Raw genomic sequence first — 25,183 nt, forward strand, 5'->3', positions numbered from 1 at the left:
TTGATGTGTGGCGCTCGACATGGCGCGGCGTTCGGGACGGTCAGGAGCAGACGACAATGAGTGCATGCGCAAAGGCAAATTCCGTGCTGGAAGGAGAAATACGACAACGCCGAAGAGCGTCCGGCACGTGAACGCGCGGCGCAAGAAAAACAACTAAAAGAAGAAAAGCAAACCAATTAGGAAAGACCACGGGGCGTCAGGCAGCCAATCGGAGAATGCCTAATCGGCCAGAGAGAAGAAAAAGCGTGGTGCGCTGGCAGAAGCGAGAGACGCAGGGGAGACGCCGGGAGAGTTCCAGGAAGCGACGCCAGGAGGAGGTCAACCACCGGGAGTTGAAGACAGACCGTCGGGTTCCGGACCCGAGCGACCAGTACTTCACCCGACCGGGGCCTCCTGCCAGCCCGTTCCTGTGCGTCGCCCGTCTACCCGAGCGTGCCGCCAGCTGCTCAAGGCCGGTGAGCTTCTGTGCCCGTGGGCAGGACGAGGCCAGTCGGGCTGCGGGCCCGAGTTCTACGCCAGCTGCCCGGCCAGAACGCCGCCCCCGACTGTCGTGCCGCCTGCTGCCCGAGGCCGGCGTTCGAGCTTCTGTGCCCGTGGGCAAGACGAGAACAGTAGGGCTACGGGCCCGAGTTCTACGCCAGCTGCCCGGCCAGAACGCCGCCCCCGTCTGTCGTGCCGCCTACTGCCCGAGGCCAGCGTTCGAGCTTCTGTGCCCGTGGGCAGGACAAGAGCAGTCGGGCTACGGGCCCGAGCTCTACACCCAGCTGCTCGGCCAGAACGCCGCCGCCGTCTCCTCGTGCCACCAAGCCGCCTGCTTTACCTCTCCAAGCCAGAGCTGGCCAGCTCCGGTCGCCCGGTCAACCAACTTACACCACGACCTTTGGTGAGTCCGGCGCCACTCCTTCCTTCAGCTTGTCGCCGCGTCGCCGCGTCGAGACTGTTGTGTGTCCCTGCCGTCGTGGCAAGCCCGGACTCGCGCACTAGTTAGCTCCATACTAGCCCCAAGTGTGTTTCTTTCTGCGATTATGTCTATTTGAGTGTTGCTTTTATGTTTTCTATTTTCTTCTATTTATTTTAAGCCTTTTTTGTTCCATTAAAAGTTTGTGTGTGTGTTCAAATAACCGGCTTTGTCCTCAATTGGGTTCTCGGAGGCTCCGCCTAAGAGAACCGTTAAAGCATTTGGATACACGAACGTTTGCCCCATATTAGGGTCATCACAATTTGGCGTCCGCGACAGGACAAAGCCGTTCGTTCAGATTTTTTTTTCTAACGGCTAGGAACTATGGCTAGCACACGAGATCTGTTAGCCCTAGCCGAACGCATGGGGCTAGAAGGTGCGGAGTTGAGGGCATGGTTGAACGACCAGGAAGCGCGTGCGCGAGAAGAGCGGGCAGCGGAGCGCGAGGCTAAAAAGCAGGAGCTTGTATTAGAGGAAAAGAATTTACAGTTACGGCTTAAAGTCGCGGAAGCTGAGGGCAATCGTGGTGAGACGAGCCAACGGCAGCTAGAATTGGAGGAGCCAACGCTTCAGTTGCGCCTTCAAATGGCGGCAACGGATGCTGCAAGAACAGCTGACCGAGGGCCTGGATGGAGTGCACCATTCAGCGTGAATCCTCACAGTTTGATACCGGGATTCAATGAAAGCCGGGACGACTTGAATGCCTATTTAAAAAGGTTCGAAAGCATCGCCACCGGACAAGAATGGCCTAGAGACAAATGGGCCACGGCTCTAAGTTTATGCTTGAGCGGAGAAGCTCTGAAAGTTTTTGGACGTCTGTCTCCGGAACACTCCCTCAACTATGATAAAGCCAAGTTGGCGTTGCTCCAGCGTTTTCGTTTTAGGACGGAAGGCTACCGGGAGAAGTTCCGACAGAGAAAACCCCAAGATTGCGAAACTGGAAAGCAGTACGCAACTAGGCTACTCAGTTTCTTTGATCGGTGGGTGGAAATGTCCAAAACCGAAAAGGAGTATTTGGCACTTCGCAACCTAGTGGTGACGGAGCAGTTTCTGAACAACTGTCATCATCGGTTAGGACTCTTCCTGCGCGAGAAGAGCTACCGCCAGCTAGATGACATGGCCGAAGCTGCCGATAATTTCTTAGAGGCTCAGAGACAGCCCAATTTGTTAGTATTCCGGCAGAAATCGGAAGGCATTAGCCCTACGGAGAAAACCGGAAGCTCATCCGAGAGAGTTCCAATGCGATGCTTTGTATGTGGAAAGCTGGGTCATGGGACATCGGACTGCCGATCTAAGCTGAGGCAACCGTACTGCGGATATTGCCGTAAGCCCGGGCATGATGTCAAAGCCTGCACCAAGAAAAATGGTCCACCAAAGAAGACGTCTTGCCTATTGTCGCCAGAAGAGTGCCTGGAAGATTCCAACACAGCAGTCGTTGAACAAGAAGACATAGCTAGCACGGTGAAGACCCCCACAAGGACTGTAGCACGCAAGATGCCAGTGCTAAAGGGCGTCATCTTCGGACAGACCGCGTCAGTCTTGCGAGATACGGGAAACAATACGCTGGTCGTGCGTCGTTCCCTCGTACCAGACAAGGCTCTGACAGGTACCACCGCTAAGCTTGTCCTGGCGGATGGCAGCAGCATTGAAGTTCCCGAGGCTAAGGTTGAAATTTATTCACCTTATTTTTCTGGTACGTCGATTGTCAAGTGTATGACAGCTCCTTTACATGATGTTATTATCGGAAATGTACCAGGCTCACAAGAACCTCATGATCCAGATAAAACCTGGACAGAAAGGCTGAAGAAGAAGCCCATCGAAGATGGTATAGCAAGTGGGAAAAGAACCAAGGGAGAAGACCATTCCCCGGATGCTTTGCTGGTCGGCATCAAGAGCCGAGACCAACAGCCGAAAACATCCACGATCAATATCAGCGCCTTGAAAATAACCAGGAAGGATCTTACCACGACCCAGAACGAAGATAAGACCTTAGAGTCTTGCAGGAACAAAGTGGGTCAAGTGTTCCAAGGCAAAAAGTTGGCATCCTACTCATTCGAAGTAGTAAAGGGAGTGCTGTATCGTCATTGCCGGGTACCTTCGGGCAAAACGACCCAACAAGTGGTAGTACCCCAAAAATTGCGTGGCCAAGTGCTCACTTTGGCGCACGAAAGTCTGATGGCAGGGCACCAAGGAATCAAGAGAACGATCAATCGTGTTCTAGAATCCTTCTACTGGCCAGGAGTCCAAGAAGCAGTGAGAAGATACGTACGCTCTTGTGACACTTGCCAGCGAACGTATTCTAAGAGCAAAGTGGGCAAGGCACCTTTGGTCGCATGCCTTTAATAGACACTCCATTTGAAAGGGTGGCCGTGGACATAATTGGACCCTTAAAGCCTACGTCAAATAAGGGTAACCGATACATACTGACCCTGGTGGACTTTGCTACACGATATCCAGATGCGATAGCTTTGCCGTCGATCGATTCGGCTACGGTGGCCGAAGGACTGATATAAATGTTTTCTCGCATTGCATTTCCACGTGAGATACTGTGCGATCAGGCCTCCTATTTCACGTCGGACCTAATGAGAGAAATAAATTACTTGCTGGCTATCAAACATCTAAGCTCGACGCCGTACCATCCCATGTGTAATGGTCTGGTGGAGCGATTTAATGGCACGTTGAAACAAATGTTACGCAAGATGTGCCAAGAAGAACCAAAGTCATGGAACCGATTACTAGCACCCCTCTTGTTTGCGTATCGTGAAGTGCCTCAAGCCAGCATGGGGTTTTCTCCTTTCCAGTTGATCTACGGTCGACACGTCCGAGGCCCACTCAATCTACATAAGGAACTATGGACAGGAGACCACCTATGCGAAGAAATCAAGACCACATACGGGTACGTCTTGGATCTCCGAGATCATCTGGAAAGGACACTACGGTTGGCACAAGAGAACTTGTCGCGATCTAAAACGACCCAGAACAATTACTACGAACGGGGAAGCAAGATACGCCAGCTGAAAGTTGGTGACCGTGCCCTTATTCTGCTTCCAACAACGGCAAACAAACTGTTGATGCACTGGAAGGGGCCTTTCTTGGTCACAGGAAAAAAAAGCAACTTTGATTACTGGTTGGACTTGGGACATACACAAACTGATCCATATTAACATGCTGAAGCAATATGAAGAGCGTGAACCGGAAAGTTCCCCACAGTCAGCATATTTCATCGTGGTGGAGGAGGAGGAGGCGGACACCCCTATACCTACCTTCACAACAAATGAGGGCCCGGGTGTAGAAGCAATTGAACTTGGCGATGACCTTCAAGAATGCCAACGTGCGGAACTTCGTAGGGCGGACTACATGAGTAGAATACAGGGAGGGCTGCAACCCTACGCTTCTTGATGTTACCGTAACTATAGCTAGCTTCTGTCATCGCAATGCCATGGTATTAAGTCTTTGAGGCTACTTTTTTTTCCTTTTCACTTGCTGTTCACTTGCTGTGCTTTCTTTGAATTAGTGTTTTCCTTTAATGTTTTTTTTCCTGTGTGCTCAGTGAACTGTGCCATGGAACCATACAGTGAGTTCTTGTGAACGGACCATGAGTGTTGTGTTCGAGCATGCGTGAACTATGTCGCGTACTGAGCGGCAGTTTTTCTTCTGAAAAACTTGTTAAAAAGGGGGCTTATGTGATGTGTGGTGCGCGACATGGTGCGGTGATCGGGACGGTCAGGAGCAGACGACAAGGAGTGCACGCGCAAAGGCAGATTCCGTGCTGGAACGAGAAAAACGACAACGCCGAAGAGCGTCCGGCACGTGAACGCGCGGCGCAAGAAAAACAACTAAAAGAAGAAAAGCAAACCAATTAGGAAAGACCACGGGGCGTCAGGCAGCCAATCGGAGAATGCCTAATCGGCCAGAGAGAAGAAAAAGCGTGGTGCGCTGGCAGAAGCGAGAGACGCAGGGGAGACGCCGGGAGAGTTCCAGGAAGCGACGCCAGGAGGAGGTCAACCACCGGGAGTTGAAGACGGGCCGTCGGGTTCCGGACCCGAGCGACCAGGACTTCACCCGACCGGGGCCTCCTGCCAGCCCGTTCCTCTGCGTCGCCCGTCTACCCGAGCGTGCCGCCAGCTGCTCAAGGCCGGTGAGCTTCTGTGCCCGTGGGCAGGACGAGGCCAGTCGGGCTGCGGGCCCGAGTTCTACACCAGCTGCCCGGCCAGAACGCCGCCCCCGACTGTCGTGCCGCCTGCTGCCCGAGGCCGGCGTTCGAGCTTCTGTGCCCGTGGGCAGGACAAGAGCAGTCGGGCTACGGGCCCGAGCTCTACACCCAGCTGCCCGGCCAGAACGCCGCCGCCGTCTGCTCGTGCCACCAAGCCGCCTGCTTTACCTCTCCAAGTCAGAGCTGGCCAGCTCCGGTCGCCCGGTCAACCAACTTACACCACGACCTTTGGTGAGCCCGACGCCACTCGTTCCTTCAGCTTGTCGCCGCGTCGCCGCGTCGAGACTGTTGTGTGTCTCTGCCGTCGTGGCAAGCCCGGACTCGCGCACTAGTTGGCTCCATACTAGCCCCAAGTGTGTTTCTTTCTGCGATTATGTCTATTTGAGTGTTTCATTGATGTTTTCTATTTTCTTCTATTTATTTTAAGCCTTTTTTTTGTTCCATTAAAAGTTTGTACGTGTGTTCAAACCAACGGCTTTGTCCTCAATTGGGTTTTCGGAGGCTCCGCCTAAGAGAACCGTTAAAACATTTGAGTACACGAACCTTTGCCCCATATTAGGGTCATCACAACTGGACGTGGCCTGGCAGGCCTCACCCTGAACCCAAGCTTGAAAAGGCGCACGTGTTCAGGGGGGACCGGTCCCGCAAATCGGATGGTGATGGTGCTCTCCTCCCTCGTTGCCGACAGCACGGGAGCGCTCGACTCGATGGCTCCCAGCAGGTCTGTGTCCGCGGGTAACCCGACCACCCCGTGCAGGAAGCCGCTGCTCTTGCCGCGCTCGGCTGGCAGTCGGGCAGTCACTGGGATTTCGTGCAGCTCAGTGACTGCCAGCAGCTCCTCCAGGCACTCCCGGGTGCTAGTATCGGCGGCCACGATGTTGCGTTTATGATTAACGCGAACTACTGCAAGACCGGACCGCGAAGAGAGGGTTGCAGCGAGTGAGAGGCGCGGTGCTCCTCGGAAGGCTCCACCGGGCGTCGAGGGACGGATGAGCACCGTACCGACGACAGCAGGGTCAACCGGGAGTGCAGCAGTCTCCAGGGCTCGTGCACGCCGCCGGTCCCTCTTTGACTGCACCAGCGTGAAATCGTACGTGGTGGACTCGCGGGCGAATGGTGTCGCTCTTTGTACTGCGGCTGTAGGCACGCTGGGGGTGACCAGGGTAGCGGGTGGGCGCCGCGAGTCGTCCGTTGCCCCGGGAGACGAACGGGAAACATGGGCAGGCTTATTCCTCTTCTTCTGCTTCTTCTTCCCCTTTGGCTTCGGCTGCGAAGCAGGCTGGCATGGTGGGTGTTTCAGAAACCGCGCCGCGGGGTGATCAGGGCCCTGATGTGACGAAACAGTGGGTGTTGCGTCCGTCAGCTCCATCGCGTCGGCAGCGCTTTCGTTTGTAGCTGGTTCGCTAGCAGACGCTGCAGGGGACGCGCCGCCATCAGGAGCAGACGGCGCGTCGAGGATGGTGCCGGGCGGCGTATTTGCAACTGCTCGTAGGTACAGCGGTGCGTGGAACTTGCGGAGACGACGGGCGTTTCCGCACATGCGCGAGTGAGAGCGGGTGCGAGACAGGAAATGTGGGGAGTTTTGCTCCTTGAAAATACGACTCTGCCTAGGTACTACGGAGGAGTTTCTTGGCGCGCGGTGTATGCGCTTGTCCCTAGGCGTGCCGGCAGAAGTCGCGGGGCGCGGTTGTCCTGAACTTAGCATCGCAAGTTGGCGGCTCGACGCAATCATATTTAATCGATCATGTTTTTACTAATGAAAACAACGTGTCATCATTTCGCATTATTGGCGGCGCCTCCAGGACACCAAAGCGGCAACGAGGATATCAAAGCTAGAAGCCGGACTGGTCCGTGGGTTGGGGCTCGCAGAGGCCTGCGCGTGCCAGGGGAATATAAGATCGGCTGTCCGCTAACGTGGACAGCCAATGTTTTATGCGAACACCCCCAGGCACGTTTCGGCCTCTGCGGCCCCAACCCACGGGCCGCCCGGCTTCCAGCTTTGATCCCCCCGCTACCGCTTGGGTGCCCCGGAGATCCTGCGCCGCCTGCTTTAATATAACCTCAGGTGCTCTCCTGAGGCCTCCGTTTGCCGGTTACATGTGCCCTCCTGGAGCAGTGCTCGTAAAAAATCCGATCTAGCGTCGCGACGAAAAAAGTGACCCGCGACTTATAAAACACCAGTCAGAACATTGTCCCTTCAGACACAGCGATCACCAAGCGGCGTCCGCGCCCACTGCCTCACCGCGCGGGCAGCCAGCGGCGGAGCGTATAAACCAACTCGACCGAACTCCGCAATGCCGGCATGTCTAGGGGACAAACGAATACAACGCGCTCTAAGAAACCTCCTCCGTAGTGCCTAGGCTGAGTCATATATTCAAGGAGCAAAAGCCCCCAGATTTTCTCTCTCAAGCCCGCTCTTACTCGCGCCTGCGCAGAAACGTCGAGCTCCGTCAAAAGTGGCACGCCCCGCTGTATCTACGAGCAATTCTAAATACGCTGCCGGGCGCGCCCTTGCTCGGAGGGGGCGCGGAGGAGGCGGCTGTAAACTCAGCGGGATGTCGAGAGGTGTCGCTCGCCCGTTTTGGAGGGCCTCCGTCTTGCGCGGCAGGCGGAGAGGAGGCGGCGGCTGTTTCGCCCGAGTGTGGGGAAATGGCGCTGCCGTGATCCGGTTGCTGCACGTGACAGCTGGCTGCCGTGTGCTGCTGCGGGCTTGGGGGAGAGCTCGACGGCTGCTTGCGTCGCCCTGTTGGCTTCTCGTCCTCGCTCTCTGTCTCGCGGGCGCGTTTCCGGGAGCTGGACATATCCATGTCCTCATCGTCGGAGGTGGGGAGCGGGACCGAAGCATGGGGCTGCTGTACTGGGGGCCGTCCTGGAGAGGCCTCGAATCGGTAGTAGGCAGGGGGCGATCCACAGGGAGATCGATGGCGGTGGCCCCTTGACTGAGCCACTGGCCCAGCATACGAGTGGCACAAAGTTCCAGGTCCTGCCTTGACCAGAGTTCGTCGAGGGATGCAGGGCCGAGTGTCACCAGGCTCAAACTCGCATGGCGACGGTGGCAAACGCGTGGCGGGCGCTCTCCGGGCGAAGCGAAAACCATCTTGGCCCGAGACTTCAGAGTGACACGCAGTCTGATAGCTTCCGCGAAACCAGAAAGAAGACAGGACAAGCGCTGGTCGCACAACTGAAAGCTTTTATATGAATAAAAGGATTATATGCAGAGTAATCATGAAATTCATGTGGGTTACATATAAATACCGTCATACACTCACGGGTGATCAATGAACGAGCTCGCTTCGTTTGCCAGTTGTTTACTTCGTTCGGCGCACCGCAGTAATGCATGTCTGTGTTCCGCTTTTTTCGTACCATTTTCTTGAGAACCGGCAGAATTTCAGTGGTGGCGTCAACCCTTTCGTGTTTACATTGCTGTCGTGACAGTTAACAACACAATAATCATTTCCGGTCATCCGAAGAGGCGCCGTCGCACACAAGCGACGTTTGGCGGGCAGCGCGAACTGAACGCGAGCGCGATCGTGAAGGGAAGCGGCGGCGGAAACCTACACTCGTTGGAGGTGAAATCGTTCCGCCAGGGGAGAAACGAGCGCTGGCGTCTAGGATGAAATAGCAGGGAGCAGAGCTGCGCATAACTTTTCCGGCGCCGCTCGCACCGCTATTCGCCGAGGGCGATCACGTGGTGCAAAATGACGTCAAATGATCAACTGCGCGCTCCGAAGCCAACTTTACGGAAACGGCGTCGACTCGTTTCTTTCAGTGCCATCGAAATTGCAATCAGCGGACCGTCGAGCGTGCGTAGCAACGATCGGCTCCGGGTTGCAGGTACGGTATTCGAGGATATTAAGTTAATGACTTTGGTGAAGTGCTACGAAGCAGATCGTTTTGACACTTGTATTGCAGCGCACCAAACCGCGCAAATCGCACGGAAGCTGGCAAAGCTTTTTTACGCGGTGCCGTGCGGACGGACGAAACCGACCGGCTCCGAAAGGGACCAGGATATGCGAGGTCCGTTCGCCTTGTTTACAGAAGTGAGTTCGAGTTGTTTACGCTAAAGCGGCATTTATATCGAGTAACACTCCGGTACTCGCTGAAATGCGTGCGCCTGGCATGAGAGGTTGTTCACTTGTGCAACTTTTGGTGTATATGTGCAGCACGACACAGACGCCGTACAAAGAAAGACGACACGTCTGTGTCGCGCTGCACATATACGCCAAAAATGTTAACTTACCAACTCGCTCAATTCGCTTTGTTGCTTGTACGATTGTTCTGACTATACTGCTCCAGAAAACTGTGTCCAAACAGAGTAAATACTAGCAGGCCCGCTGCACCCTGGCTTTTCTCTGCTCCTTTTTTTTAAATTTTTTGTCGGCGTTCTGATTTTTCATGTAAAGTCGATAATGTGCTGGTGTTCATTGTTTTGTAGTAAGCGAAAACACTGTGTGCTCCCGCTTATGAGACAGCTGCGATAGCTTCAGCATTTACCGCTTGTTGCTTGTTCAATCAGCCTTATAGTCGACGTGAGGAATGTGAAATTATTTTTGTACGTTTAACAAGCGCTGTGTTATAGTAAATTCACCTGAGTAGTATGAAGAGATAAAGAAAAATGTGCTGTCATATTACAGTCTGCGATGTGTGAATAATTACTTTGCCAGTTTGTCATCTTATGTGGTTAGTCAAATAAAAGTAGCCTGTTGTTGCTCTTTATAACTTGTTGCTTTTCCAGTGACTTTGAATTCTGCCCCCCAAGGCTCCAAGAACGAGCACTCATCCCCTGCTGCCGCCAGCCATTGCTCATCCATTCCCTTGTTCGAAATAAACTTGATCTAGAAGCGCGTGCATCTTGAATATTTTTCCACTTGCAGATTTGCTGCTACGAAGCAGCTGTTAAGTTTGCGGTATGAATCGTAAAAATAAGCTTTGCATAAGATGTGCGCATGTGAACATTTGAAATGTGTCTAAATTTATGTGTTTGCGCCGCATGTATCGAAAACGTGCAGCTGCTGTGAACAACGTTTAGTGATGGATGACGGTCAACGGTCACTGACATAATTGCAGGCACGTTAGTTTTGTTGGCTACATTCATTATTCGTCTCGTTTCAGCAGCCAAAATGTGCTCGCATAATTGTCTACCACACGTGTAGGAAGTTTTCTTTCCTTTAAAACATTTCTTGCCTTTCGCGTCCGCGAGAAACTTCATATGCATGCTGAAAAACATTGCACCGCTTTTTGTTGCAAGGTAACGCGCGTTTGCACGCGAACTTTTGAGCTGTTCGAGCCACGGGCGTAGTTAGGATTTTATTTCGAGGGATCGAGGGGGTCCTATACTTTATATGTGCATTCGTGCGCGTGTTTGTATAAGTGTGTGTATATATGTACACACAAACTAAAAATTTCGCGCAGTTGGCACCTCTCCGGCTACCCCAATCGTTCAAGCTTGCCCTGCATTAAAAAGTGTCATCCCGTTGAGCGCTTGCGTACATTTGCCGCATGTAGCTCGCGACCAGCAGACAAAAAATTGGAGGACGCTTAAGCTTCGCCTTCAAGAGTGGAACGCGACAGCGTTCCTGTCGACCCGCCAAGGGGTGTAAGACAATGGGCTACAGGGCAGCCATCACTTACGAGGCGCCCCGCATCGGACGCGGTGAGCGTCGAGCCATATGGTCGAGCAACGCAGCGTTCGGCGCAGCAACGAAACGTGCGCCTGAGCAAGCGGAACGAACCAAAGAACTCGGTATCTCGGAGGGGGAAATTATGCACGCCAGCCAAACGTCGTGATCGGCACGGGCCGAAAGATACACAGATAGTGATCTAAAGAAAGGAAGGCCGCATGATTCTGCAGAGGGAGCAAGGCGAAGCGTTGTCAGGGGAGAGAGAGTCCATGCCGCGACCCGCCTCGCACCGGTCCTCGTACAGCTCCAATGCGCGCGTGGCGCGCCATCTGTCGGGCAGCGCCGTACATGGAGAGGAGGGGGTCTTCTATGTTTGCCGCAAGATGGCTCTGCGTGTGCGGAAAGCCCAGAAGAAATGCAGCGGAAACGCACTTCGCTACTCGTGTAATTGCGACTTCTGTAAGTTACATGTTCATAATTACCGATATACACCGCAGTATAACTTTCCACGGCTCGTTTCGAAGGCAACACCGCATTCACTAGAGGCGCGTTTGTACCGCTTAGAAGCATCGAACTCGTGGCTGAGTGGTAGCGTCTCCGTCTCACACTCCGGAGACCCTGGTTCAATTCCCACCCAGCCCATCTTGGAAGTTGCTTTTTATTTATGAAGTGCCTGCCGTGATTTATCGCTCACGGCCAACGCCGCCGACACCGACACACCGGCTTTTCTGCGACACGAGCTCCTTAACGCTATCGCGTTAAAAAGCCAATGGAACACCGCGTGGCATTTGCCTCCTGCGCGCGCGAGGAGTGGCTGCACTGCAGAGCTGGATCATAAACCGGACCTATGTGCAACTCTGCTCCCTGCGGGAGCATATACAGGAACACTAGGATGAAACTTGGCGTGCGGACGTCTATGGCGGGTACATGTTGGAAGGGACGCGCGCGGAAAAGTCCTCCGCCAAAAAGACAGCGAACGTACGCGCGCTGCTGCAAACACTCTTGCCTTGTACCGCGTTGAAACTCCAGCTCGACGTCGTTGCGGTGCCAAAAACGTGCGTAGCGTAAGACTGCAACTCCACTTTTTTAAGAAACGGAAAGCGGTCAGAGCTTTCGCTAGCCATCATTGATGGCTAGCGAATTTAACGAAAAACCCGTGCGTTACACTTGGGCGACACCTCAAAACATCACGTTGCTGACGAAGCCTTCTTGCAGCGTGGGAACTTACTTGCTGGTGGTGGCAGCGCGTGCCTGACCTGGCGTACTGGTTTAACGCGCGATAACACTGGGTCGATACGGGACCGACAAGACGCTCGCGCCAACGATTGACTGTCTGTTCAGTACAGTGCGTCACTGAAATCATCATACCAGACTGACGACTCAATCATATACAACGTAACCGATAAGCGCGAGTTGTCGTACTGCGACGGCCTTTCTCGTCGACGGCACCGACAAAATCAGCGTGCGGCCGTCGAATCGATAGCATGGTTGTGACAGCGTGTTCGCTTGTATATATATAATTAATCGCGCTCAAACTGAGTCAAACATGCCTACCTATTTGAAATGCGTCAACCCTCTCAAGCTGCGCACATCAAGTCTGAGCCAATATGTTGATACCGTTCAGCGAAGGTTAAGCCTGGCGCCGTTCGTGCGCCCACTGCCGGCGGTCCTGAACTGAAATGTAAGCAGTTAGGGCGAAGGAAACTGCTTTTATTGTTCAGTTCTGGCCTCAGCGATTTGAAATCAACTACCCTTCGCACGACGCGTACACAATGAGCGGCGACATCATATCCACGTCACCGTATACCCATCGGTTACCGGTCGCATTCGCTATGTAGATGGGTGGGTCTGTGCGTGTTGTTATGCTGACACATTTCTCAATTCCAGAGATTCACTGCTCACCTCTGCGTCAAACGGGAAACAAGAGACGGTGCATTCGGTATACACCAGAACACCGTGAATTCAAAGCGCGCCGCCATATTGATGAGCGCTGGTCGCGCCATCTATCCCAAGCGCCGCGAAGTAGCAGGTCTGGGCTGCCACGCCGGGACATGCGACCCGGCGCAAAAGCGAAACTTGGGCTTTTCAGCTTGGCGGAAGGCGTGTGTCGCGTTTTTTCTAACCTGTCATTTTCGCTGTCTCCATCCAATCAAACTTCAAGACCTCATGCAAGTCCGCAATGGCCACACTGAGTGCTGTGCAGGCTGCAGAAGCGAATACATCGGGCAAGTACGCTATTACGTTTGTACAAACCGCGCGCTATATGCTAGAACACGTGTGAGCTGTAATATCTCCGCATTTTTGGCACGTAACCTGTGAAGAAATATACAGCACTGTGTTGGTGCCATATATTAATGAAGCACGCAGAAGATTGTCCTCTGCACTTTCAGTTTGGTCTTGTTTGTCATGGTCACTACTGCGTTGGCCGCGTTTGGCAACCAACTGGCAAGGTCGTATGACAGGACTGCCTGATTAGCAGACGCCTGCCCTTCACCACCTGCACATTGAAAACAAAATATATGTTATAGTAAGAACGGCTGTAGTTCTTTCCCATGCCATCACTGTTGCGAAGATATAAAGTCCTCTCAAAATGAAAAATACACCATGCCAATTGTATCGTGCAACCACTTAAGAGTACAACATTCAGAACACAAGCCTACAGCACTCGAACAAGCAGTATATGAAGCTAAACCTGCACTCAATGGAAAATGAGGAACTACAGTAGTTATAATGCTCAACTACATGTGCAGTCAAAGTCCGTATAACAGGGTGAGCATGACAGATGCAGGTGTTGTACAGCTGCTGCAAAAACCATGACAGGGCACATAAAATTACCATCCCTACTTAAAGCTGCATCATCAGGGACCCCTTTGTACAATACAACAACCACACCTGCATTAAATTAGCCCCACCAACTGCAGCTACCTGGTATCAGACCTGTTTCGCCTGTGCGAAGCCATATCAGATTGTTGGCGCTCCCTTAGAAAAGAAAACAGTAAACAAAAAAAAAAAACTGGCGAGAACGAGCAAAATTTTGTTACAAAATACAACAATAACTAACCACCTTATTTTCCTCGCTATATGAACGGAAAAATCTTGCGCTTTACCCCGCATAACAGCCCGCACGCAGTTTAGAGCTCAGGAAGCTCAAATGAATTCGTTACGAATGACACCTGCAACACCGGCTCGCAAAGACAGGCGCGCTGCAGGAACACCTTCGGCGACGAACAGTCGTCGTTTACGTTTTTGTGGACGCATGCTACGTGACGAGCAGACTTCGGTTTACTTTCATAGCAATAACGCTCACCAGCAGGGCAACATTCTATTGCCTACAACTTGTTCACGCTTAATGGTCATGCCGTGCACCAGCTGCAAGTATCGCTAACCGCAAACTCAACTGTTCCGCTTAACCGTCGGGAGCTCTTCATCACTGAAAACACGAAAAGGCTTGTCTTTTTGTTATAGCCAAGGCGAAGCACCGGCACGGAATTCTGCTCTGTATGTTTGTTGTCCAGAAAGTGCTCGGAGCAAACCTGCGTGTTACACATATTACGTTCATAGGGCGCAAAGTTGAACGTGGCACCAAAATATACAGACATCGAATACTCATTCGTGCATTTTCATTGGGTTGGTAGTTCTTCCTATTCACTGCAGCTATCCACCGGTGGCGCAGCTTGGCATTCTTCGTTGCAGATGGAAATCGGTGCAGGCTGAAAACACCGCACCGGAACGATTCCCTACGTGTGTTGTGCTCTTCGCAAACAGCGCTAAGCAACCTGCTCCTTTTGCGCTGGTTGATTTGGCATCCAAACACGACGCAATGATGCCCAGATGACTTCTTGTACTTTGGATCCGCGTCAACGGGCACATTTCCGCACTTTCCAGTCCTAGAGCTGACGCTTGCCGTGTGTGCCGGTCGCCGGCGAACACACTTTGGCAGCCCAGTACAAAATGGCGCCGGTCGACCGGGCAACCCGGGTGCGAGAGTATGCGTTCGGTTAGTCTGGGTGCGAGGCTATCGTGTTCTGGTCATAAAAAACCGTCTCGCTCAGTTATACCAACGGTGTCATGATGGCATCGGCATTTTCGCGAAAGAACAACATGGCCTATCAATGAGCGCTTATGCCGAGCACAGTTTGATCTAATAATGATTTATGGCACCCCAAACTGCAAGTATGATGAAGTTAAAGAAAAGCGAGAATCAGTAATTAATTAACAACCCGTAATATATGCATCTGGATCACAGTTGTCCTTACTTAAATGGTCGGGCCGCTCATATAGACTCTAGGGAATGACACGGCACATATGCTCAGAACTGTATGCTTTGCTACGTTTTGACAATATTTCCTATTAACGAAACGATGAATCTTTTACACAATATTTGACGCTAACAACGATATGTGACTGTAGATATCTATGTAACCATGTGTACCGCTTTGATAAATCCGACGGGGAAGGCTGCGCTCGACGACTTCTTGAATATGCGAAATGTCTGAATGACGTGTAAAAAAGAATGCAAAAAGCTAGTTACAAGTGCGTAAATCACCAACAACAAACTCCAAGGCAGCCGTGTCGGCAAACAGAACTCGGCGTGCCTTTATAGGCCACACTGTTTGCACAACAGAGCACTTAGGCCTCCTCACCCAGTAGTCCTACTTCTACTTTGTCGCCAACTGTCTGGTATTCGTCTATCTTTTCAAGTTCTTTTTCACTGCTTTCACCAGAGCTTCCTTAGTTTTTTGGTCCTAGTTCATTTATCAGCCTAACGGGAACCACGTCTAGCCCTGTAGCTGTGCGCTTAGAAATTTTCTCTTCCGCTTTCTTCCAGTTGAAATTTGTCAGCATAAGCTCCTTTCCATCTAATTCTCTTTCAGGCTTTCTTTTTTTTTTTTGTTCAAATACAACCTCGACATTGCCTTGGAAAGATTCGGCTGTCATTTTTCGGATGTAATATAATGCCGCTTCCCGTTCCAATTTGTTTCTGTCTTCGTCTAGGATATGTTGTTGTATCGTTGACTTCCTGGCTATTAAATTTATGTGGTTCCAAAATACTCTACGTGCGGCCTTCTTTTTCTCACGTATTTCTGACAACCAACGTTCACTTTCACCTTTTATCTTTGCTTGCAGCAGTATTTTAACCATAGACTTTTTCTCCCGGTATATTTCCCATTTACTGGTTACTTCATCTTGCGGCAACTGCGCCTTCTTTGCCTGCTTGTGCTCTCTGGATGCTTTCTGTCGTTCGGCGATCGCTTCTCGTATCTCCCTGTTCCAGCAGCTTTTCGGTTTCTTTTTTTCCTTTCCAACGAACATGTTGTTTCTCTTTCCGTATTTTAGTCGTTATTACACTTAGAAGCTCACTACATTCCCAATCTTTACTTGGCCGCTCGCAAAGTTCTCCCTAGACTCTAATGACGATATATCTTATTTCTTCAGCGTTCAAATTTGTACTGGCCATCTTGTACTCCTTACTCTCTTTCCCAGCTATATATCCCATTTTCAAAATGATGCGTTTATGGTCTCTCCCTATGCTGCTATACCTTCCTCATCAATGACCATTTCTCTCAACTTATCATGAATTCCTTCTGTCATCAGACAGTAATAAATGGTTAATTGCCGGTATCCCACTTCCCACGTGAACTGCTCTTCTCACTTAGGCCCTGTATTCACGATAACGAGGTTATGTTGATCACAAAGGTCTTTCCGTTGTTGTCGGTATACCCATCTAAATCCTGTATCTGGGTATTCATGTCACCTAATAGAATAATTTCGGCATCATTCCCTAAACCCTTAATATCACTAATCGTTTATTCTTCTCTATGCAATTGTTTCCGGTCCACAAATACGTAACGCCAAGCCAAGTTTTTTCCCCACTCATTGTTCCTGATAACCAAAGATGCTCTTGACATTTTGAATTTACTCTTTTCCATTTGGCTCCCTGATGGATGAGCATTCCGACTCCCCCTCCCTTTCTTTCCGGCTTAGTTCTGTTGCACCTTTCCCAGACATATTTCCAAACATTGGCGGCTCTTCTGAGTCTCTAAGATGCGTTTCTGACACCGCATACACCCCTATTTGTTCTCTATTTAACTGCTCCTCAATATTTGCCAACATTTCCTTCCTTCTGCCGCCCTGCATATTTATGTAGCCTATTGCGTGGGGAGCTCTTTTTCTTGCTTTCCTCCTTTTTCTGTTTTCGACGGCGATGCTCTTCTGGTTATTCCCTTGGGGACCTTCTTCATTACTATCCACTCTGACCTACTGAGCGCCCGTGGGCCCCCTAAAAAGCAACAGCGCGACCGGCAAGTCGCCAGCCCACTTCTCGTGCAAGCCTGTAAGTGAAGTGGATGTCGTCTCGTTGAAAACCGCCACACCTTCTCACTTCCCCGTTTGCTTCGATAACCTCGAAGCCTTTCTCTCGGCTCATTTTCCATATCGCCTCATTAGCAGCCACTACGGCGCTTTGCACGTGACTGTCACGCACAGGCACCTCCGGCACCGTGCACACCACGATCTGCACCTGAGGGGACAGCTCGCGCAAGTCTTCCACCCCCTTCGCCAAGCGCTGCGCTAGTCCTGTCCCTTTCCCGTTTAGGACGTCATGTAGCCCACCTGCTACTATGATAAGGTTGAGCACGTTGGCATTTCCTGCTAGCTTTGCCGTTGCTCGCTCCATGAAATAACCCAGTGTCCGCCCCGGAAAGTCCCTACCGCCACTGTTTTATCGTCTTTCACCCTCTCCACAATAGCTTCTGAGCACCTAGCCAGGTTTGAGTCGCCGGAGACAATCACCATTTCATTCTCTCCTACCTCTCCATACTTCCCTTTGTCCTTTTCCGCGTGATTCGGACTTGACAAGGGGCATTAATCCATGCGCTCCTGCTTTTTCCGCGCGGCGTCCTCAAGGTAGGTGCCGCTCTTTCCATTTTACCGCTCAACACGTTACCCGCATTCCACGTACTTTGCTGGCACTCCCTCTTCTGCCACGTCGGGGCACTGTGTTCCACTGCCACGACCATTCTCCTTCACAATGGAGGCTCTGTTCAGCTTTTCCTCGGCTGTTTTAAGTCATTTTTTGCACTACCTTCCGTACATCACGCTCCCTATTTAGCTCATTTTTGAGCTCTTCAGCCTGTTTGACAAGCTCTTCCTGGAAAGCCTTCATTTTCTTCAGCCTCGCATCGATATAACACTGTGTGCCGATTGACTCGGTTCCCTCTCCATTCTCATCTGTCCCCTCATCTGCCTTGAGGGACCCCTCGCACACTTCACGCTGTCCCGGCTTTCTTCCCATATATTGCGCGGCATTTTCTACTGCAAATACTATAACACTATACTGCTATAATAATGTAGAGCACGTGCTTTCTAGCAAAAACCGATACGCACAGGATCTAAATTCTCAAAATGTCGCAAAGTAATTCTCACCAACCATTTAAAAGCAATCAATGCCGCACAGACTAAAGTATCACACGTTTTCGCACGTGTTCAACCACGCGGCCACCCTTTTACTTGTCTACCAGCACACACACAGTAAAACCACTAATAGCTATTAGTCTTGCCACTTCCAAGCTACTATTTAAATGCTATAATGACTTAGCGTCCCACCCGGTTGCCCATGTTGAAGCACGTGGCGCGAAAGGACGCTCTGACTCTCCTGCAAAACCAAATGTACACGAAACACTCTCACGCATACGAAAAAATAGAGGGACAAAAAACTACCCAATTATTGTTTAAAGGCAAAAAAAATCAGCAAATCAAAAACAGAAGCAAGCAGAAAGCATGAACACAAACTTATGATTTCGTCACCGCCACGGAGCCCTAAGAAGCACGTCCATCCGCCACAAAAGCTCAAGCCACTCTCTGGTTAGTCGGAAAGAGCGGCACCTACCTGGAGGCCAGGCACGTACCCACGATATTTTTCGGAGGGGGGGGGGGTCCAACCCAAGGTAACCTTTCTATGCAAATGAGGGGGGGGGTACATTTACTAGTACAAATGTGAATAACGCTCACCATTCGCCATAAAAACGCGTAAACCCACAAAAGAGAGATGAAGTACGGTGTATTTTACAGGTACGCTAATGCGATACACACTCGCCGTGGTTGCTCAGTGGCTATGGTGTTGGGCTGCTGAGCACATGGTCGCGGGATCGAATCCCAGCCACGACGGCCACATTTCGATGGGGGCGAAATTCGAAAACACCTGTGTGCTTAGATTTAGGTGCACGTTGAAGAACCCCAGGTGGTCGAAATTTCCGGAGTCCTCCACTACGACGTGCCGCATAATCAGAAAGTGGTTTTGGCACGTAAAACCCCATAATTTAATTTTTTTTATGCGACACACCTCTCCTTTACTTGGCAAGCAAAGAACCACGTCAAATGGACTCGCACAGGAAAGAAGCGCAGGAAGAACACTGCCAAGAACAAGTAAAGAAGCGAAAGTGTATAATAAAGGTTCCTTTAGTAGAATAAAACTAAAATAAAGAGCAGTTGGCAACAAAGGCACACGGACAGCGCGGAGTTGTGTTACTCCGCCAGCCAATCACAGAAAAACAAAATCGCCGTCATGCGACCTTTTCAATATGGCGTCGTACTTGATACCTCCGGAGCGTCTGCTGTTCTTAAAGAGCCTTTTCATCGGCGGAAGCAATGATGTGTGCAACAGACATGGACAAAATGTATGGAGTCTGAATATTTCGCTCTTCAAAAGTCTGCGGTGCAGTTAATTTCACTGCTGAACCCGTTTTACTCATGAAACTTCACTGTTAACTGAAGTGAAACTTCACAACAAATAGTTGTAGCGAAATGAGCATATATTATTTCAGTTCAATAAAGAGTTAGGCATTCGCCATTCCATTATGATAGGCGAGGGAAAAGGTGTAAAATTACGCACTAATAATATCATTTTTATAGTTACCGCCTTCTTGGGGTAACAGAAAAAGATTGAAGTTTGAATTATTTGCAGCCTCGCGGAGGAACAGTGGCTGGCCGTTATGAGGGCGTGGGCGGGGCTTCATTGCAGGCTTAAGTTGTATCCGACTATAGTAGAGTTATTTAAATTAGCTCTGGAAGCATTATACAGAAATATATATTTGCGTTCTTTTGAATCACTAAGTTACTGCTCTACCAAGTTAAGTACCAAAACCGACTCGTATTGATATTTGTGAAGTTACGTAACGATGCGTGGCCGCCAGTCGCGTACAACCGCGTATGGCACAGGAAGCTGCGATTCTACATGTACTGCATACTGCACCCGCCGCTGAAGGTTAGAAAAACCCCTACATAAACAAAGCAGACAAGTGGCTACATTAGGCGGCTCGAATGATAACTGTAGAAGCGTCCTTCAGAACACATGGAATTGTCCTCCACTTCCGGTGGCGTTTTGTCTACTTCCTTTTTAAATAAAACGATGTTGATCCATAAATATTTTCATAAACAACGGTTAAATTTGTTAATTTTCGATTTTCCTTACTGTTTGGCTGTTGCCTTGGCTCTCTCCCTTAGTAGATTGCTTAATTTCTCAAATACTTGCGACTCTTCCTTCCAGTTCGCAATTTTGCACGAAAAGAGGTGTACAATTAGGGAAAAACCAGACGAGTGAACGGGTGACAGTCATGTTGCCTATGAGTTTAAGGGTTATTCCAGGGTTTGGTGATGGACGCTGTCTCGCTTTCTTTTATTTTCCACCTCATCTAACGCATATGGCGGGTATATGGTTCCGAGGATCTGTCAGCGTTGCGGCCAGCCGTCACTCGAGGAAATTATGAAACAAAAGGAAAGTTAGGCGCAATTAGCATTTTCACTGGCCGCAACTCCTTCTCCGTGCATATAGACCAGCTGACCACGAACTGAATCCCTTTCCTGGTCCCTGGATCAGTCTAAACGAAGAAGGTTGAACTAACGAAGCAACGACGATTCGTGTGACCGTTAAATAGACGGTGGCAAACGCATATGGAGTTTATCGCGCGGCCACCGAATTGATGAGAAAACTGGCCTTCGCTTCTTAGGCGACGCCGGTAACTACCGCCATCCAAACGCAGTGCAAAAGGCAGCAAAATGTTGAGCGCCGAATAGCTGTCAAGTCTCAACATTGACTTGGCGATGCTTTAGGAATGTGTGTGAGAAGTGCTGGCGTGGGCGGGGAGGGGGGGGCATGCATCTCAATGTCAAGGGGGGGGGCCCAGGGCCCGTAAATGTAGAGCGATATTAAAGGGACACTAAAGGTTACTATTAAGTCAACGTGGACTGTTGAAATACCATCCCAGAAACCTCGAAACGCTTGTTTCGTGCCAAGGAGACACTTATTTTAAGAGAAAATGTGTTCTGAAGCGTCCGCGTACCTCTAGCGCAGTTCAAATCGCCCGCCCTCCGATCGAGGAGAACTGACATCATGGTCTCATAGTGACGTTGCGCCATCGGTGAGTAGAACGGCGTCCGCAGACGGCGCTACGGCTTTTCTGCGCAAAACGCGAACGCGCGGCCAGAAACAGAGCCAAGACAGAGCCGACAGCAGAGCGAAAGCGGGAGTATGGTGGCTAGCGGAAGGAGAAACGAATTACGTCCCACGTTACGTCCCACGGCACACGGAGAGTCCGTTTTCGTTAAACTATAGGCTGCAGCGAGCTCGCAGCGTGGTCGGCGTGGTCTATGAGAAGCGACGAGCCTTTTCGCACTCGCAACAGGGCATAAAAATGTGCGAATCGACGCAAAACTCGGCCTAGAAACGTGCTTCGCCACAGCCAGGGCTCAATACGACCCAAGCTGGCACGACCCAGATGTCGTTTCCCGCACCGCCACCAGGCGCCGCTACTATACCTCACACTCCAGCGCAAGACGCCCATAAGCTGGTACTTCATTCTATGACGCTAACTTCGACGCTCGTCGCAATGGACCCTGACACCGACAGATTGGCTCGCGATGGTGGGCTCAACTTCAGCGATTTGAGCACCGACGAGCGCGACCTGCTTCTGAGGGCTCGCACTGCCGGCGTCGTTGCGTACTACGACGGCAGCCTCGACACCGGCTCTCCGGAGCGGGAAAGCAACGAGGGCTTCCCACGACATCACATGGACGTGGCATTCTCGCTGCTTGTTCCAAATGAAAGTTTCGCGAGCAGAACCCTCACAGCACGACGCGATAACGAAACTACTGAAACTCCAAAGCGTGCGCGGCGCAGAGTCGAGCGAAAACGAAACCTTTCGAACACCCATATTACTGAAGGGTAACGTCAAAATGTTATTTTTTCCTAGAATCAAATGGACGTAGACAAGTAGCATTTTTTCCGGCTTATAATCGAATGAAATGATATTTTTAATACGAGTAGTTGAGTATTAGTATCACAAATTATGAGGAGACCTTTCGTCATCGGGCTAGTACCGGAATGTCGCTGGGGGGTCTCAAATCGTGTCATGCATTTACCTCAATTTCTCGGTTACTAAAGCTCTGTTCGCGATTATATTGACGCCTTAGACGTTCTAGAACATTGCTCTACCACTTTAACTTGAGTTTCTGGTAACCTTTAGTGTCCCTTTAACGACCAAAAACCACACAGCATATTCTGTCTTTCTCAACATTCATACGTATTGCCGGTTTCTGAGTTGTTTTATCGTAACACTAGAGGGCGTTAATACATTAAAAGCAGGTTTATACAATATACATTATACATTAAAAACAGGTTATTAAAAGAGAGCTTGTTTGGATTTTGTGGCGAATGGACGTGCTTTTCGGGGCTCCGTGGCGGCGACGATATCATAAGTGTTTCTGCATGTTTTGAGCTTGCTTCTGTTTTTTATTTGCTGTTTTTTTGCCTTCAAGTATTAATTGTGTGGTTTTCTTTTTCTTTCCTTTTTTTTTGTCTCTCGTATTTGGTGTGCGCGGGTGTGCTTCGTGTACATTTGTTTTGCAGGATGGTTAGAGAGTCCTTTCGTGCCACGTGCTCCAACACGGGCAGCCGGATGGGTCGTTGAGTGTTTGTAGTCTTTAAGTGGTAGCTTGGAAGTGGCAAGACAAATAGCTATTAGTGGTTTTACTGTGCATGTTTTGAGAGGAAAGTGAGAGCGTGGCCGCGTGGTTGAGCGCGTGCGAGAGCGTGTCATACCTTCGGTCTCCGCGGCATTGATTGTTTTGGAAACAATGATGAGAGTTCCTTTGCGACATTTTGAGTATTTGGATCCTGTACGCATCGGTCTTTGCTAAAAGGCACGCGCTCTGCATTGATATAGTATTTTTTATAGTATTTGCATCAGTAGTATCATTATTATAGTATTGTAGTATTTGCAGAAAGCCGTGCAATACATAGCGAGAAAGACGGTAAAGCAAGCATTGCGCGGGGGGTCTCTCAAAGCAGATGAGGAGACGGATCAGAATGGAGAGAGCATTGAATCAACTGGCACACAATGTGATGTCGATACTAGGCTGCAGAAAATGGAGGCTTTCCAGGAAGTGCTTCTCAAACAGGTGCAAGAGCTCAAATATGAGCTCAACAGGGAGCGTGATGCAGGGAAGGTAGTTGAAGAGAGACTTGAAGCAGCCGAGGAAAAGCTAATCAGGGCCGCCATTGTTAACGAGAATGCGCGTGATAATGGAACGCATACCCCCGACGCGACAGGCGAGGCGGGGTCAGCGAAATACATGGAATGCATGCAGCGTGATGAAGGGTTAGCTGGAAAGAGCGGCACCCACCTTGAGGCCGCCACGCGGAAAAAGCAGGAGCCCAGGGGACAATGCCCCTTCTCGACTCCGAATCACGCGGAAAAGGACAAAGGGAAGCAGGGCGAGGTAGGAGAGAGTGAAAGGGTGATTATCGCTGGCGACTCAAACCTGGCTGGGTGCTCAAAAGCAATTGTGCAGAGGGTGAAAGGCGACAAAAAAGTGGCGGTAGGGACATTTCCAGGGCGGACACTGGGTTCTGTCATGGAGCGAGCAAAAGAAAAGCTCGCGGAAAATGCCCACGTGCGCAACCTTGTCATAGTAGCAGGTGGGCTAAATGAAGTCCTAAACAGGAAAGGGCCAGGACTAGCCCAGCGCTTGGCGAAGGGGGTGGACGACTTGCGCGAGCTATCCCCTCAGGTGCAGATCGTGGTGTGCACGGTGCCGGAGGTGCCTGTACGTGACAGTCGCGTACAAAGAGCCGTAGTGGCTGCTAATGAGGCGATATGGAAAATGAGCCGAGAGAAAGGCTTCGAGGTTGTCGAAGTAAACAGGGAAGTGAGAAGTTGTGGTGGTTTTAAACGAGACGGGATCCACTTCAATTACATGCTGGCACGAGAAGTGGGCTGGCGATTAGTGGTCGCGCTGTTGCTTTTTTAGGGGGCCGGCGGGCGCTCAGTAGGTCAGAGTAGATAGTAATGAAGAAGGTCCCCTAGGGAATCACCAGAAGAGCATCGCCGTCGAAAACAGAAAAAAGGAGGAAAGCAAGGAAAAGAGCTAGCCATGCAATAGGCTACATAAACATGCAGGGCGGCAGATGAAAGGAAAAGTGGGCAGAGATTGAGGAGCAGTTACATAGAGAACAAATAGGAGCGTATGTGGTTTCAGGCAAGCACCTTAGAGACTCATAAGAGCAGCCATTTATTGAGAATTATGTTTGGGAAGGGGGGTCCAACAGAACTAAGTCGGAAAGAAAGGCAGGGGGAGTCGGAATGCTCATCCATCAGGGAGCCAAATGGAAAAGAGTAAATTCACAATGTCAAGAGCATCTTTGGTTATCAGGTACAATGAGTGGGAATGCATAAGCGCTCATATTAAGGGTTTCGGGAATGGTGCTGAGATTGTCCTATTAGGTGACATGAATGCCCAAATACAGGATTTAGATGGCTATACCGACAACAACGGGAAGTCAACGCTAGGCCTTTGTGAGCAACATAACCTGGTTATCGTTAACACAGGGCCTAAGTGTGAAGGGCAGATCACGTGAGAAGTGGGAAACCGGCAATCAACCATTGATCACTGTCTGATGACAGAAGGAATTCATGATAAGTTGAGAGAAATGGTTATTGATGAGGAAGGGCAAGCAGCATAGAGAGTGACCATAAACACATCATTTTAAAGATGGGATATGTAGTTCGGAAAGAGAGCAAGGAGAGCAAAATGGCTAGTCCAAATTTGAACGCTGAACAAATAGCAAATATAGTCACTAGAGTTGAGGAAGAACTTGGCAAATTGCCAAGTAAAGAGTGGGAATACGGTGAGCTTCTAAGTGTAATGACGACAGAAATACGGAAAAAGAAACAACAACTTCGTTGGAAAGGAAAAAAAGAAACCAAAAAGCAGATGGAACAAGGAGAGACGAGAAGCGATCGCCGAACAACAGAAAGCATCTCGAGAGCACAGGCAGGCAAAGAAGGCGCAGTTGCCGCAGGATGAAGTAACCAGTGAATGGGAAATAGACCGAGA

Source organism: Dermacentor variabilis, unplaced genomic scaffold (assembly GCF_050947875.1).
Source record: "Dermacentor variabilis isolate Ectoservices unplaced genomic scaffold, ASM5094787v1 scaffold_12, whole genome shotgun sequence".
NCBI classification, from domain to species: domain Eukaryota; kingdom Metazoa; phylum Arthropoda; class Arachnida; order Ixodida; family Ixodidae; genus Dermacentor; species Dermacentor variabilis.